The sequence below is a fragment of the Callithrix jacchus genome, chromosome 17 (genome assembly GCF_049354715.1).
Source record: "Callithrix jacchus isolate 240 chromosome 17, calJac240_pri, whole genome shotgun sequence".
Classification (NCBI taxonomy): Eukaryota; Metazoa; Chordata; class Mammalia; order Primates; family Cebidae; genus Callithrix; species Callithrix jacchus.
The window spans coordinates 36,844,465-36,857,861 of NC_133518.1; the positions used below are offsets into that span (position 1 = coordinate 36,844,465).

A 13,397-nucleotide genomic window follows, 5' to 3' on the forward strand; every position below is an offset into this window, starting at 1 on the left:
CTTTAAAGCAATACTGTAAAGCTAGCAAATGAAAAAGCCATAATTTGAATTCAGGTCCTATTACTTGCAAGTCAGACAATGATAACCACTATGTTTTATTAAATTTTTAATAAATATTTTAAATAAACCATTATGAGTGCCTTAGGAGTTTGGTGGAAAATGTTACTAGAACTCAGTATTTTTCTCACAAATTCAAATAAATCAAGTATATACTTCTTTGATTATCAGAGATGTGGATTCAAACATAAAGGAGGGAGAATTTTGTCTCAACCAAATAAACACATATTTATCAAGTAATATGTAATTTGAGCTAGACACAAAACAGATCCCTTAATTATGTTGAGTATTTGTTGCTGTGCAGACATTTCTGTTCATGAATTTTTATTCATCGACAGCATTCTCTGAATCACTATTTGAATAAGATATCCTGAAAACTTAGTAAGATGGTGTTTGGTGTTTAATTATGAAATATGAAATGGGAAACACATTTGTATTATCTCAGCATAATGGGGATAGGAGGGCATAGCACAATTTTACTTGAAATATGGATGTTTAATATTTTATTTAATGTGAAACACATATGTCTTACCTTTTAAAAGCTAGAAAATTCTGCATTTTTTAAAATGTATTTTTTCTCTTTAGTTTTTTCTAGATGTGTAAACACAAATTTTGTTAGCTTTTTGACTTGTCTACAAGTGACTTTGTTTTGTAGAAAAACATTATTTTCAAGCATATGTAATCTACATTTCTGAGGTTAAATGTGAGAATTTGAGAAGAGATTCATATAACTTCATGTCAAAATAGCTGATCTTTATTGTTTTGAACCTATTTCTTCTATGTTTCTAATATAAACTTTTCTTCTTTCTAATGTCTCAAAATTAAATTTTGGGAAATATTAAAATTTCTGGTAAATTATTACTACCTTATTCACATTATTTTATTTCTCTTTTTTATTATTTGACAAAGCTGAATTTCATTGCTAACCAGTTATGCTTATGATGAAGTACATTTGTACTACATCCAAAACATTAATTAGTTCTTCAGTTATTTCTTTTAACTTATTGGCAATCATGTATCTCATTCATCAATTGGAAAGTCCATATTTTTGAGCATTTTCAGTACATCCAGCACATATTTATCAAGTAATATGTAATTTATAGCAAGGAACACAGAATAAGAGAGAAATATGGTTTATGTCCTCATAGGATTACAGTTTTGCTTGAGTGCCAGAATTAACAAATGTCATCAATATTATTAGATAAAATAAAGATAAAGCATTTGGTCAATGAATGCAAGAGAACTTAAAATAAAACAAGGTTAGTTTGGGTTCAGTATTCTCTTTATCATATTCTTGAGACAGTACTGATTATTTCATTTCATGCTGCAGACAAGGAAACTAGGTATTAGGAAGGCTGAAGGGCTTTTCACCATGAAAATTTAACTTCAAAGCTTTTCTTGTTTTCTGTTGTGTCACCATTTTAGAGAAAACTGGAGGTAGTACTCATGCTGAGTTTCCAAAAATGTGTTCGGTTAAGGGCAGGGGTAAAGCAATAGAATCCTAGTGTGTGAATGAACATGGCAGATGAAAAGCCTTGTCTGATGAGCCAGAAGTATGTTTCATAGATTAAGATGAGTAAGGCTGTGGGCTGGAAACAGATGCACATTAAATAGTTGATTCTTTTTGTAATAGATTTTGGAGAAGGGAGTTGCATATTTAAATGCCATTTTAGAAAAGCAAAGATGGATGAGTGGGAATAGTTGCAGTCAGGAAGGCAACTTGTCTGAAAGAAATTGTAGAGAAAATATTGCACTGGATACACAGGTTTAGAACAAGAAACCTCTTCCTTGTCTTCTAAACTTTGAGCTTCTAGAACGAGTAGCGTATTGCCTCTTCTCAGACATCTCCTACTTTCTCCTCAGCCGACTCAATATGCCTTCCATAACTCCTGTTTCCAGTTATATTGCTCAGCGATAGAATAATTTGCAAGGGACCATTTACTTGTTTATTGTAGGTCTTCTCCATGATAATTTTAGTGCCATGAAGAAAGAAAGTGTATCTTGCTCATCCCAGTATTCTTTGAACCTTGAATATATCTGAGAAAATAGAAGGTGCTTAGGAGTGTGCTTTTGAATTTTTATTGGCTTTTCTTTAAATTATTATAAAATCATTCAAGTTTAGTTTGTGGTCATGGCAGAAATGGAAATAGATATTATGCAATGTGCAACAAAAGCACTCATGGGAGAAAGGCATACTGGGCTGCAACTAAGTTTAAAATGATGGTGGCCTATTTCCAATTACGCAGAAGGTGATTAGTTTGCGAATTGTCCACAGACCTCCTGCTTCTCTTTCATCTAATTGCTGCCAACTTTTGGCTAATTTTATGCTCATTAACACTTCCTCTAGAGCATGGGCAAGGCAAGGGTGTGACCTTTGAGTCTGTGTATTTTGCTATTTATTAACAAATTTGGATGATTTGGTGGAATAGAGATTGAAACTATTGGCAAAGATGAATATTTTATATTATTATGTATAGGTTTTGTTTACTGATGTTATTATTCCTTGTTTACACATGATCTATTTGAAAGATAAATGTGTAATGTGAATATAGTACACACAATAGTCTCTTTGATCATGAACATTTGCAGACACATCCAGACGTATGGATTATAAGGAAAATAGAGCTTTAAATACAAAGGTTAAATTCAAACAGTTGTCATGACAGCGTTATTCAGTATAATGGTGTGTATCTTTTATATCTCCTAATGTTCAAAAGTTAGACAACCTATGTAATTTCGTAAATAAATATTTGTTTTAATTAGAAGAGCCATACATATTTTAAGGAGAGTCACACAGCTATTTAATGACTTAATTTGGCCACAACCCATTTATAGTTGGTAAATATGCCACATTCTGTGATGAATTACAATGAATTGTAAAATAATATAGAAATAAAGATATCAACAAGTTGATTAGAAGTTATAGTTTTAGACATGAAGAAACATTAACACAAAAATAAATCGTAAATATAAAAATTCATTAGATAAAGTTGAGAATCAGTCAAGGAAAAAATATTTAACAATGTAGAAAATTTACTGCAGTACTCATGGGATTTAAAATATGTCTAATAGTTGCATGCTCTAAAGAAATACAGTAAAAATGCCCTACTATATAGACATATTCAGTCGTTTGATGAAATCCCTCCCCTCTACAGTACAAATTATTATTCTGTGTTTCTGGGTTTAGTTGAAATTTGCTACTAAAGGAATCCATTATTTTACTTATCACCAGTGTTTATATGATGAACAAAGGTCAAGGATTATGTAAATACAGAGATCAAATTGGATCTTTTATTTTTAAGAAAAGCACAGATGGAAATAAAAACATTATAAATCACATTATTTGCTACTTTTGAAAAATTAAATGAATTTAGGCTCAGAATTTTATATAGATAGAGCAAAATAATATAGACAAAAATAAAGGGTCTGGCTTGACTGAATGGAAAAAGTTATAGAACATTTGTAAATGTGTGTTATTGCCTTTGCTGATCATCATTTGAATTAACTTTAAATAGGCACTGATAAGTCAAATTAAATTGTTTATCCACATTGTACTTACAGCATATATTTCTGAGTATACTCAAATATACTTGTCTCAAGCTATGCCATCTTTTACTGAATATGTTTTCTAGAATTGTTAACTGCAGTCAGTGAACTTCTTATTCATCAGATTATATCGTCTTTTCAAAGTTTACAAAAAACGAAGTGAGGTATAAATAAATGTATTTCAGAAATAAATAGGCTTGCTAATGTTGGAATTCTTAATTTCAAGTGCATCAAAGCTACTACATTTCTATCAGCTACTTGCCAGTGTTTTATCATCATAAATTCTATTTGTATGAAAAACTCTGAGGGAGGAGACAAGTTTTTTTAAGCACAATGTGTATTTATGCTTTTTGACCATTAAAAAATCTGTCAAAGAAGTATAGATATGCCAGTGACTTATTGATCCCTTTTCTGTTTTTTGTTTTGTACTAATTTTTCATGGAGAGTTGTAAACAGGACTGGTATTTTCTTGCTATCTACCAGTACTAGTTGTTTATGGATGGCATCTGTTTTTGAGTCCATGCCAAACACATACTAGCTGTTAAATATTTTGAATATTATCCTAGTTGTAAATACAATTTTTTTGAATTGTGCATGTGAAAACAAGAATTTTGCCGGTTAGCAAAGAATTTTAAAAAAAATAGTTCAGGTTTAGAAAATAAGTCATGTTTACATGTTTAACTGTGTAACAAACTTGCATATCCTGCACATGTACCTCTGAACTTAAATAAAAGTTGGGAATTTTTAGAAGCCATGTTGTTTATGTTTTCTTAGAAGTTCACTTTATAAATACATGATAGTCACAAAGGCAGTATTGTGATTGACAGAAAGGCACCAACAGATGCTTTTGAAAGACATACAGTTTTTTCTGTAATAATATAAGATGCAGATATCTTTGCAGAGATAAGTAGGAGCAGTTGATAGCACAGCATGCTCCCTGAGAGAAGAGCTGCCTTACAGGCATCAGAGGTTCCCATAAGCACAGTCAGCTGTTCACAAGGCCACCTGTGTGGAATGAGGAAGCTATCATGTGCTGGGAGTGCTCCCTTTTACAGGACGATTATGTCCTCCTGAGAAATCCTCCCAACTGCAGAAGGAGGGTGACAACATGCTTGCCTGCCACCAGGCACAGGAGCCAAGCAACCTTACATTTCTCAGTCATTTCTTTATCACTGTGTGAAACTGAGATCAATTTTTCAGGAGCTGCCCTCAACTTGCCCAGGCCTCAAGTCTCAGAAATTTTCATGGATTTAGTAAAATTTTTTATCATTTAACTTGAAATATCTATTTTGATGATGTAAATTGCTTTGGGTAGTATTATCGTTTTAACAATATTAATTCCTCCACTCTATGAACATGGAATATCTTTTCATTTTTTTTGGTATGCCCTCTTTGATTTCTGTCATCAGTATTTTATAGTTTTCCTTTGATCTTCCACTTCTTTAGTGAAATGAATTCTGCTTTCTTGATTTATTTTTCAGATTGTTCTCTTTTCATATATAAATATATATATGAAAAATATTTCGTATATAAACATTACTGATTTTCATATGTTGATTTTGTGTACTGCAACTTTACTGAGTGCATTTATAATAGTATGTTGAACAAAAACAATGAAGTCTGGCATCCTTGTCTTGTTCCAATCTTAGAGGAAAGGTCTTCAATTTTTCCCTATTCAGTCAATGTTAGCTGTGGATCTGTCATATATAGCCTTTATATACCCAAGTTTTTGAAGTGTTTTTTAATCATAAAGGTGTGTTAAATGTTTTTAAATACTCTTTTGATGTCTATTTAAATAGTCATAATTTTTGTTCTTAGTTTGTTAATGTGCTATATAATTTGTGTATGTTGAACATCCTTGCTCCCTGGGATGAATCCCACTTGATCATGTGGAATCAAGTGTTTTTTAACGTGTTGTTGAATTTGATTTGCTAGTATTTTGTTAAGGATTTTTTTTTGCATCTGTGTTCACTTATGATATTGGCCTGTAGTTTCCTTTTTTGTTTTGTTTGACTTTGGTATCAGGGTAATGTTGGCCTTATAGAATGAATTTGAAACTATTCCCATTTCTTCATTTTTTTTTAAGACAGTTTCACTCTGTCACCCAGGCTGGAGTGCAGTGGTATAATCTCAGCTCACTACACCTCTGTCTCCTGGGTTCAAGCAATTCTCCTGCCTCAGCCTCCTGAGTAGCAGGGATTACTGGTGCCCACCACCACACCCAGATGATTTTTCTGTTTTGTATTTAGGTCTTGAACTCCTGACCTCAGGTGATCCGCCTGCCTCAGCCTTCCAAAGTGCTGGAATTACAGGTGTGAGCCATCACACCTGGCCTGTTTCTTCATTTTTTTAAAAAGAATTTGAGTATAATTGGTATCAGTTTTTTAAATATTTGGTAAAATTTACCAGTGAAACCATCAGGTGCCAGGTTTTTCTTTGATAGGAGGTATTTTATTATAGCTTCAATCTTGTTATTTATTAGTTTGTTGAGGTTTTCTTTTTCTTTATGGTTCAATCTTCATTGATTGTATGTGTCCACAAATTTATCCATTTTATCTAGGTTTTTCAATTTGTTGCATATGGTTGTCTCTAATGATTCTTTGTATTTTTGTGGTTTCAGTTGTTATATCTCCATTCCCATGGATCACTCAGAAGTATGTTGTTTGATTTTCATGTGTTTGTCAAGTTTTTGAGGTTCTTTTTGTTACTGATTTCTAGTTTTATTTCATTGTGGTCAGAAAAGATACTTAATATGATTGCTACTTTTAAAAATTTGTTCAGACTTGTTTTGTGACCTAAGATATTATCTATTCTGGAGAACCTTTCTTTCATGTGTTGTTGAAGAAAATATGAATTATGTGGCAGTTGGGTGAAATGTTTTGTAAATGTTAGTAAGGTCTATCAGATCTCGTGTGTAGTTAAACTCCAACTTTTTTTGTTGTTTATCTGACTGGATAATCTGTTCATTATTGCAAGTGGGGTGTTAAAGTCCCCTACAATTATAGTATTGCTGTCTATCTTTCCCTTTAGATTTACTAATGTTTGCCTTATATAGTTGGGAGTGCCAGTGTTGGGAGCATAGATATTTATAATTATCATATTTTCTTCCTGAATTGACCCTTTTATCCCTATATAGTGACCTTGTGTCTTTTTAGAGCTTCTGCTATGTAGTTCATTTTATCTGATACAATTATAGCTACTCCTGTTCTTTTTTGGTTTCCAGTTGCATGGAATATCTTTTTCCACCCCTTCACTTTCAGCTTATGTGTACTTTTATAGGTAAAATAGGACCTACTTTTAAAAATGAATTCAAGCCATCTGTCTCTTTGAGTTTTTTAAATTACAAATGGTCAAATAACTAAAAGATAATGAAAAAATTGCTAATTCTTCCCTCCTGTTCTATTAGCCCCAAATTCCACCCCTCAAATATAACTAACCTTTTGAGATCTTTCCATATCCTTTTTATACAAACCTTCTCCTTACATATTTTCTCTCTCTCTCTCTCTCTCTTTCCTCTCCCTCTCTTTCTCTCACCTCTCTTTTTGTCTCTCTCTCTTTTCTTTTGCTCTGTTTAAACAGATACAGGATTCCAGTAGAAAAATTAGTGTGAAGCTGACTTTTTAATTTAATATATCAGGGATGCCCTTGTCTGTCAATATACAGAGCTCTTTCTTTCATATAACTATATAACATTTCATAGTGTAGACATCCTGGAAGATATTTCACCAGTCTTCTACAAGTAGGCATAATTTGTCATTGTTATTTTTCCAATATTTGTGATGCTCAAGGAAAGCTCCAATAAGCACCTACCTCCATATATCCTTACATATTGGCAGCACTTTTATTTCTGTAGTGTAGATTTCCACAAGTGATGCTGCTGGGTCAATTAATATGTATATGTCTTGTTTTCATTTATAATGCTATATTATTTTTTTAAAGTTTTAGGAATTTATGCCCCTACCAGTTATATTCACTAATACTGGTTATTTTCATACTTTTAATTTTTGTTAATTCAATGATTCTTTGTACTTTGTGTTGTTTAAAATATGTTTTTTTCCTAACTACTAGTGAGGTTTCCTAACTACTACTATTTTATGCTTATTGTGCATGTGTATTTCTTCTTCTGTGAATTGTTTCCTTATCAGTATGCAAGCATTTAATAACTTTATAGCTATTAACCTTTTATCATGTGTTGCAGATATTATTTATGATGTTTGTTGTAACATGCAGTTTAGTTCTTATATAGTTATATATATTTACCTTTTCTATTATCATTTTTCATTGAGATTGATTTTATTGAGTTTCATTATTTGCTTTAAGAATATCCTCTTTACTCTAAGATCAAATAATTTCCTGGTATTTTTCTAATTTGTTTTCTAAGGTTTAGAACTTTATTCTATTTGGAGTTATTTTTATGATAGCTGGTAGAGGTTCTAATATGAATATACAACTATAAAAATTTTGAAATAGAATGCCATCTATGTTATTTAGTGTTTTTCTAAACATTCTTTTCAGTTTAGAGATCTCTGAATCTGTTCCAGTGGTTTATTTTTCTACTTAGGTGCTTATAACTATTATTTTATTACAATGGCCTCATGGTAGGTTTCGGTATTTGGTAAGGTCCATCTTGAAAAGCTGTCTTTTATTTGTCTGTACTTTTATTTTTCACTGTGAACTTTAATATAATTCTATCAACTTTGATATAATTTTCTGTGGAACATATATATCTATTTTAAAATATATAATCATTAAGAAACATGATTATGCTCTTTAATAAAATTTTACATCTTTAAGAAACAGATCCTATACATTGCTTTGTGAAATTTCCTCTGATTATTTATATATTTTTGTTTGCTTATGTAAATAGATTTTTTTCTCTCATTTTCAAGATTTGGTGTTTTAAGTTAGAGGCACATAGCTAATTAGCATACTATTGTATAATCATCAATATTTTGTATAAAAGCATGTCATTGTCTTCTGTCTTGAAGAAGAATTCAATATAAGAAAAAATAATTCAATATAAGAAAATAAACAATTCAATATAAGAAAAAATAAGGCTGGGAGTGGTGGCTCACACCTGTAATCCCAGCACTTTGGAAGGCCGAGGCAGGCGGATCACAAGGTCAGGAGATCGAGACCTTTCTGGCTAACATGGTGAAACCCTATCTCTACTAAAAATACGAAAACTTAACTGGGCGTGGTGGCCTGCAGCTGTAATCCCTGCTGAGGCAGGAGGACCGCTTGAACCGTGGAGGCAGAGGTTGCAGTGAGCCAAGATTGTGCCGCTGCACTCCAGCCTGGGTGACAGAGTGAGACTGTGTCTCAAAACAAAACAAAACAAAGAAACACCTCTAGACCAGCTACATATGTATTTTTGTCTAAAAAGCAGGGATTCCTATCTTGGCAGAATAATTCATCAACCAACTGCCAAAAGTTGAAGATAATGAACAAAACGTGGGGAAGGGAAGAACTCCTAACCAATGAGTTCATTGGGCTAAATCCTGGAAGTCAATGAGACAAATATCATGCTCAAGAAACTCTTTTCTTGTTCAGGAATAGAATCAGACTTCCACATAAAAATAATAGTTGGGAAAAATAACTCAAATTTCCATTTTAAAGTTAGTTCTATGTAAGAACCAAAATAAACATAATTATCATTTCCTATGCTTATTTTCAATGGAGCTTGCCCAGAATATCAATTAGTGTAATCATATTGAATATATACTTTGAATTTTGAAATTTAAACTAAAGTATTTTGGATATAAGGGTAATCAAATTTGTTATTTTAATTCTTCAATTGAAATGGACTTTTATAGCAAGTTAGATATATATAGCTTACAATGATGGAATCAATACAAATGTTATCATTCTACTTCAAACTACCATGTTTTCTTTCCTAGATGTTAAAAATTTTGGTGCCAACAAATTTTAAAAATATAATAAAAGGATTTAACCTCTAGCTTTAGTTACATTAAATAAAAATTTTTATCTTTATTGTAGCAAATTTTATGATGGCACACAATTACTTGATCATATACAATAACAAAATATAATGAGCACTGATACTTTTTGCTTTTTAAAATAAACTTAATCACAAAATGAGTATCTATCATCTTTTTAACCCTTGTCTATGAATGCTCTATTAGATAGGTGAATTCAATTCATGATCACTTAACTTTTGTGTTCTTTCTCTAGAATAAAATTTACATAAATTAAAGAATGGTTTTCAGTAGTTATGGTTGCATATGAATTACAAAAATGGATTTCCAATCTTGTTGCAGCAGTTTTCAGTAACTTTTCTCAAGAACCTGTAGTAGAATTTGCCAAACCTTCTGTTAATTGCCCAATCTTAATACTCAACAGATTTTTTTTTTAAGCCTGCTTGGGTGAATTTTAATTGCAAACTTCCAAAAAAGCAAGCTTTCTGGTCTTACACTAAGCATCTAGCAAAAGAAAATATAAGTTGAAAACTGGAAGCCAAACACTGAAAACATTTTATTGTAGGCAGATGTCACAGTTTTAAAACATAGCCCCAACATTCTTTTATACTCCCCCTATTGAGATGTGGGATCTAGTTCCTGAACCACCTCTGGAATTTGGGCCCTGAGACTGCTTGACCAATGGAGCACAGTAGAAGTTATGCTAGACTGGTTTCTAGAACTTAAAAAAAAAAAAAAAAATTTTTTTTTACTTCCTATTTGGCACTTAATTTTGGAGACCTGAGGCATCTGTAAGGAATGCAAGGCTGCCTGCTATGAAGTGACCACAAAGAGAGGTGTTGGTGAGTGTTGGTGTTCTGTGTAGGTGTCCTGGCTGAGCACAGCTGAGGTCCTTGCTGGCAACCAGCATAAACCATCAGACATGTTACTGATGGAGTCTTTGAGAAGATTCCAGCACCCAGCCTTCAAGTCCTTTCAGCTGAGGCCCCAGACATAATGGAGTAGATACTCCACCACGAAGAACTCTTTCCAGATTCTTGAAGCATAAATTCAGCAAGTCTAATAAAATAGTTGTTTTAAGTTTCCAAGTTGTGAGGCAACATGCTACATACAGAGTAGTAACTAGAACAGCAAGCAATCCTGAAACATACCAGCCTCAGTTTCAGTGCCTCCGCACAACAACAATCTTTAAATTTCAGAGGACACTGAAGTGGGGGTGCAGGGTGGGATGCAATTTGAAAATAACTTCAGACAATTCAGATATGTCCCTTGCCCAGAGGTATGTTCATCCTTTGATGAAGAAATAGAGCCATATTTTGAATTGCTGTATTAATACTACAGGTGCCCTTCTATGTTCATATGCTTAGCATTTTGTGAAACCTATTTGGATGTTGTGCTATGACAGCTACTTCTGTTTTGGGATTGTCCTAAGCTGTTTTATGAGAGATATACCTTAGTGATTCTGAGCCTTGAACTTGGGATGAAAAAAACATGATTAATAGTATAATCTTATAACCATGGTTATCAGACAAGTTTCAGAACAGTTTGTCCAGCTTGTCATTATAGGCTGTTAGTAACAGCAAGATTGATAGTTTATACCCTGCCTAGGTGTGATTCCAGTGGGTTCCGCCATTATGGCAAGTCACATAACAGTGATGACCCTTTGTATCTGTGGAATAAGACCTAGCCAAGACTTTATTTTGAGCCCCTGTTTTCTAGGTGTTCCATGCACATGTTGGATGTCACTGATACAAGCAAGAAAGTGCATCCAGTATGGCCTTGCAGAAAGGAGGACAATTGGAGCCTGCATCAGACCTCTCTGGACCCCTTGCTGTAAGACAGCCTTTGGCTGTGGTGCACATTCTTACTGTAATGCTGATGCTACGTTTTATCCTTCTCATTCAGTAAAGTGTAGATTTGTAAGAATTGTGGTTAAGTCTTGTGAGTCTTCTTTAATGTCCTTTTTTCAGTCTTTTGCAGGAAATAAAAACTTTATCATCCTAGGTTTGGTAGCTGGGTGTGCAAACAAAACAAAACAAACAAAAACTGAAAACAGGCAGATTAACAAGAAAAGGCATACAACTTTATTAATTTTTAATATGTGCACAAGGGAATTACAAAAAAAAACTAAAATTCCCCAAAACCATGATTTGAGAGTTCACATACCATCTTAATAGGAAAAGGGAAGAGACAGGTTGGTTACTTAGGAAAGATGAATGGGTTCTTAGAAGAACAGATGAGAGATAATGATAGATTCAAAGTTTGTTAGTGTGGTGTCAACGTCTAGTTTCTGCTCCTGTAATAAGTGTCAGTCTTCCTAGTTGATGAAACTCCTGGGAAGATGGTTTATGACAACTGAGTTTCTTTTGGAGGATCTGTCTTTAGGAAGGCAAAGGGAGTTCTAAGAAAGACTCTCCTTCCATTTACTGTTTTTCAAAATGCCTCAACCTCAAAATAGTCAGTATGCCACAACTGTGTATTTTGGGTATATTATGGGGTGCCATCTCCTGAACTTCATCACAGTCATATTTAGAGGTGGTATATTGTTATTTATAACACTTCTTTAGTATCTAATTGGCATAATTACTGTGGCGTTCTTAAGTATATTTTTGTGCTGGTTTGACAAAACACTAACACATACACATAACGTGCTCACCTCATTAGCCATTTTATTGGCTAAGCTATTCCTTTTCTTAACTCATTTTATGGTGACTTCTGCTATTTACTATTCCTGAATTTCACTATAATTTTGACTGGGATCAATGGTTGAAAAGACTGCTGTTAAGAAACTACAATTTTGAAGTTGAAAAGATAAATACCACAGTTCTGTGTACTACTAGGAAAATACCATAGCCCATTGTAGGAAATGGCTTTTTAGTGACGAGGTCAAAAAACGTATTTCCAGAGACTCAAAGAGATGTATTGGTATTCAATATTCCCTCACCCCTAGGCAGTTCCCCAGTGAAGTTTTCCATTTTAGACAAATTTTCTTGTGTTGTTCATTAAAACAGTGCCAGAGTACTAAAACATATATAGTTGTTTCTTAGTATTCTAGTTATTCTCTTTCTGGCTGTCATTCTCCATCAGTTTGAACTTAGACATAAGCATATGATTTTTTTTTTCAATGAAATATCACCTAAAGTAATATAAGTCATTTTTGGATAGAAGTAATAGACAGAAAACAATTTTCACAGTTCCCTCTGCAGGTAAGGAAAACACATGACAAGATGGAATGTCTTTCAGCCTGGGTTCCTGAGTAACTGTAGTGAGAATTAGTCCCTAAGTGACAATGCCAAACATATAAGCAAGAAATAAACTTTTATATGTTAAGCCATTGGTGGGTATTTGTTACTGTAGCATAACCTAGCCTAACCAAGGTAATGGAATATCCCTATCTTGTCTGATTTCTCGGATATTGTGCCGTATGTAAATTCTAGGATAAATGACTTGTTGACTGGTTCTTTCATAAAAATTCATCTTCCAAATTTTAAAAACATATCTTGTTTTATTCATAGGTTTGAAATAACATCTTTATAATTAATGCTTCAGTTGTGTGTTTATATTGTGTAACTAGAAAAATATCTTCCCCCAGATCTGTGTGTTGAATTCTAAGATTAAAAAGAAACATATGTACTCCTTGAAGAAGCCATTTATTTCTTCTTGATTTTCCTGCAATGATGTGGTAGCTATGCTTCAATCAATGCCCTACTTCAGTGGTTACTGGTTACACCCATTTTTGCACGATTACAAAAGGAATACAAGCAACAATAATTTTGAAATTCATTACAATGCCAGGGTTTATATGCTCTCATTAAGCATTAATTGGTAGTTGATGGCTATTGCTATTTTTAACAC

General features: G+C 32.9%; 2 long non-coding RNA genes across 7 annotated transcripts in view; one reads left to right on the forward strand and one right to left on the reverse strand.

Moving 5' to 3' along the window:
- The window catches only part of LOC144579906 (uncharacterized), a 535,694-nt gene that overhangs the window by 493,954 nt on the left and 28,343 nt on the right, over nucleotides 1-13,397 (forward strand). The window lies entirely within an intron of this gene.
- Nucleotides 1-13,397, reverse strand: part of LOC118148894 (uncharacterized) — a 164,959-nt gene that overhangs the window by 21,826 nt on the left and 129,736 nt on the right. The window lies entirely within an intron of this gene.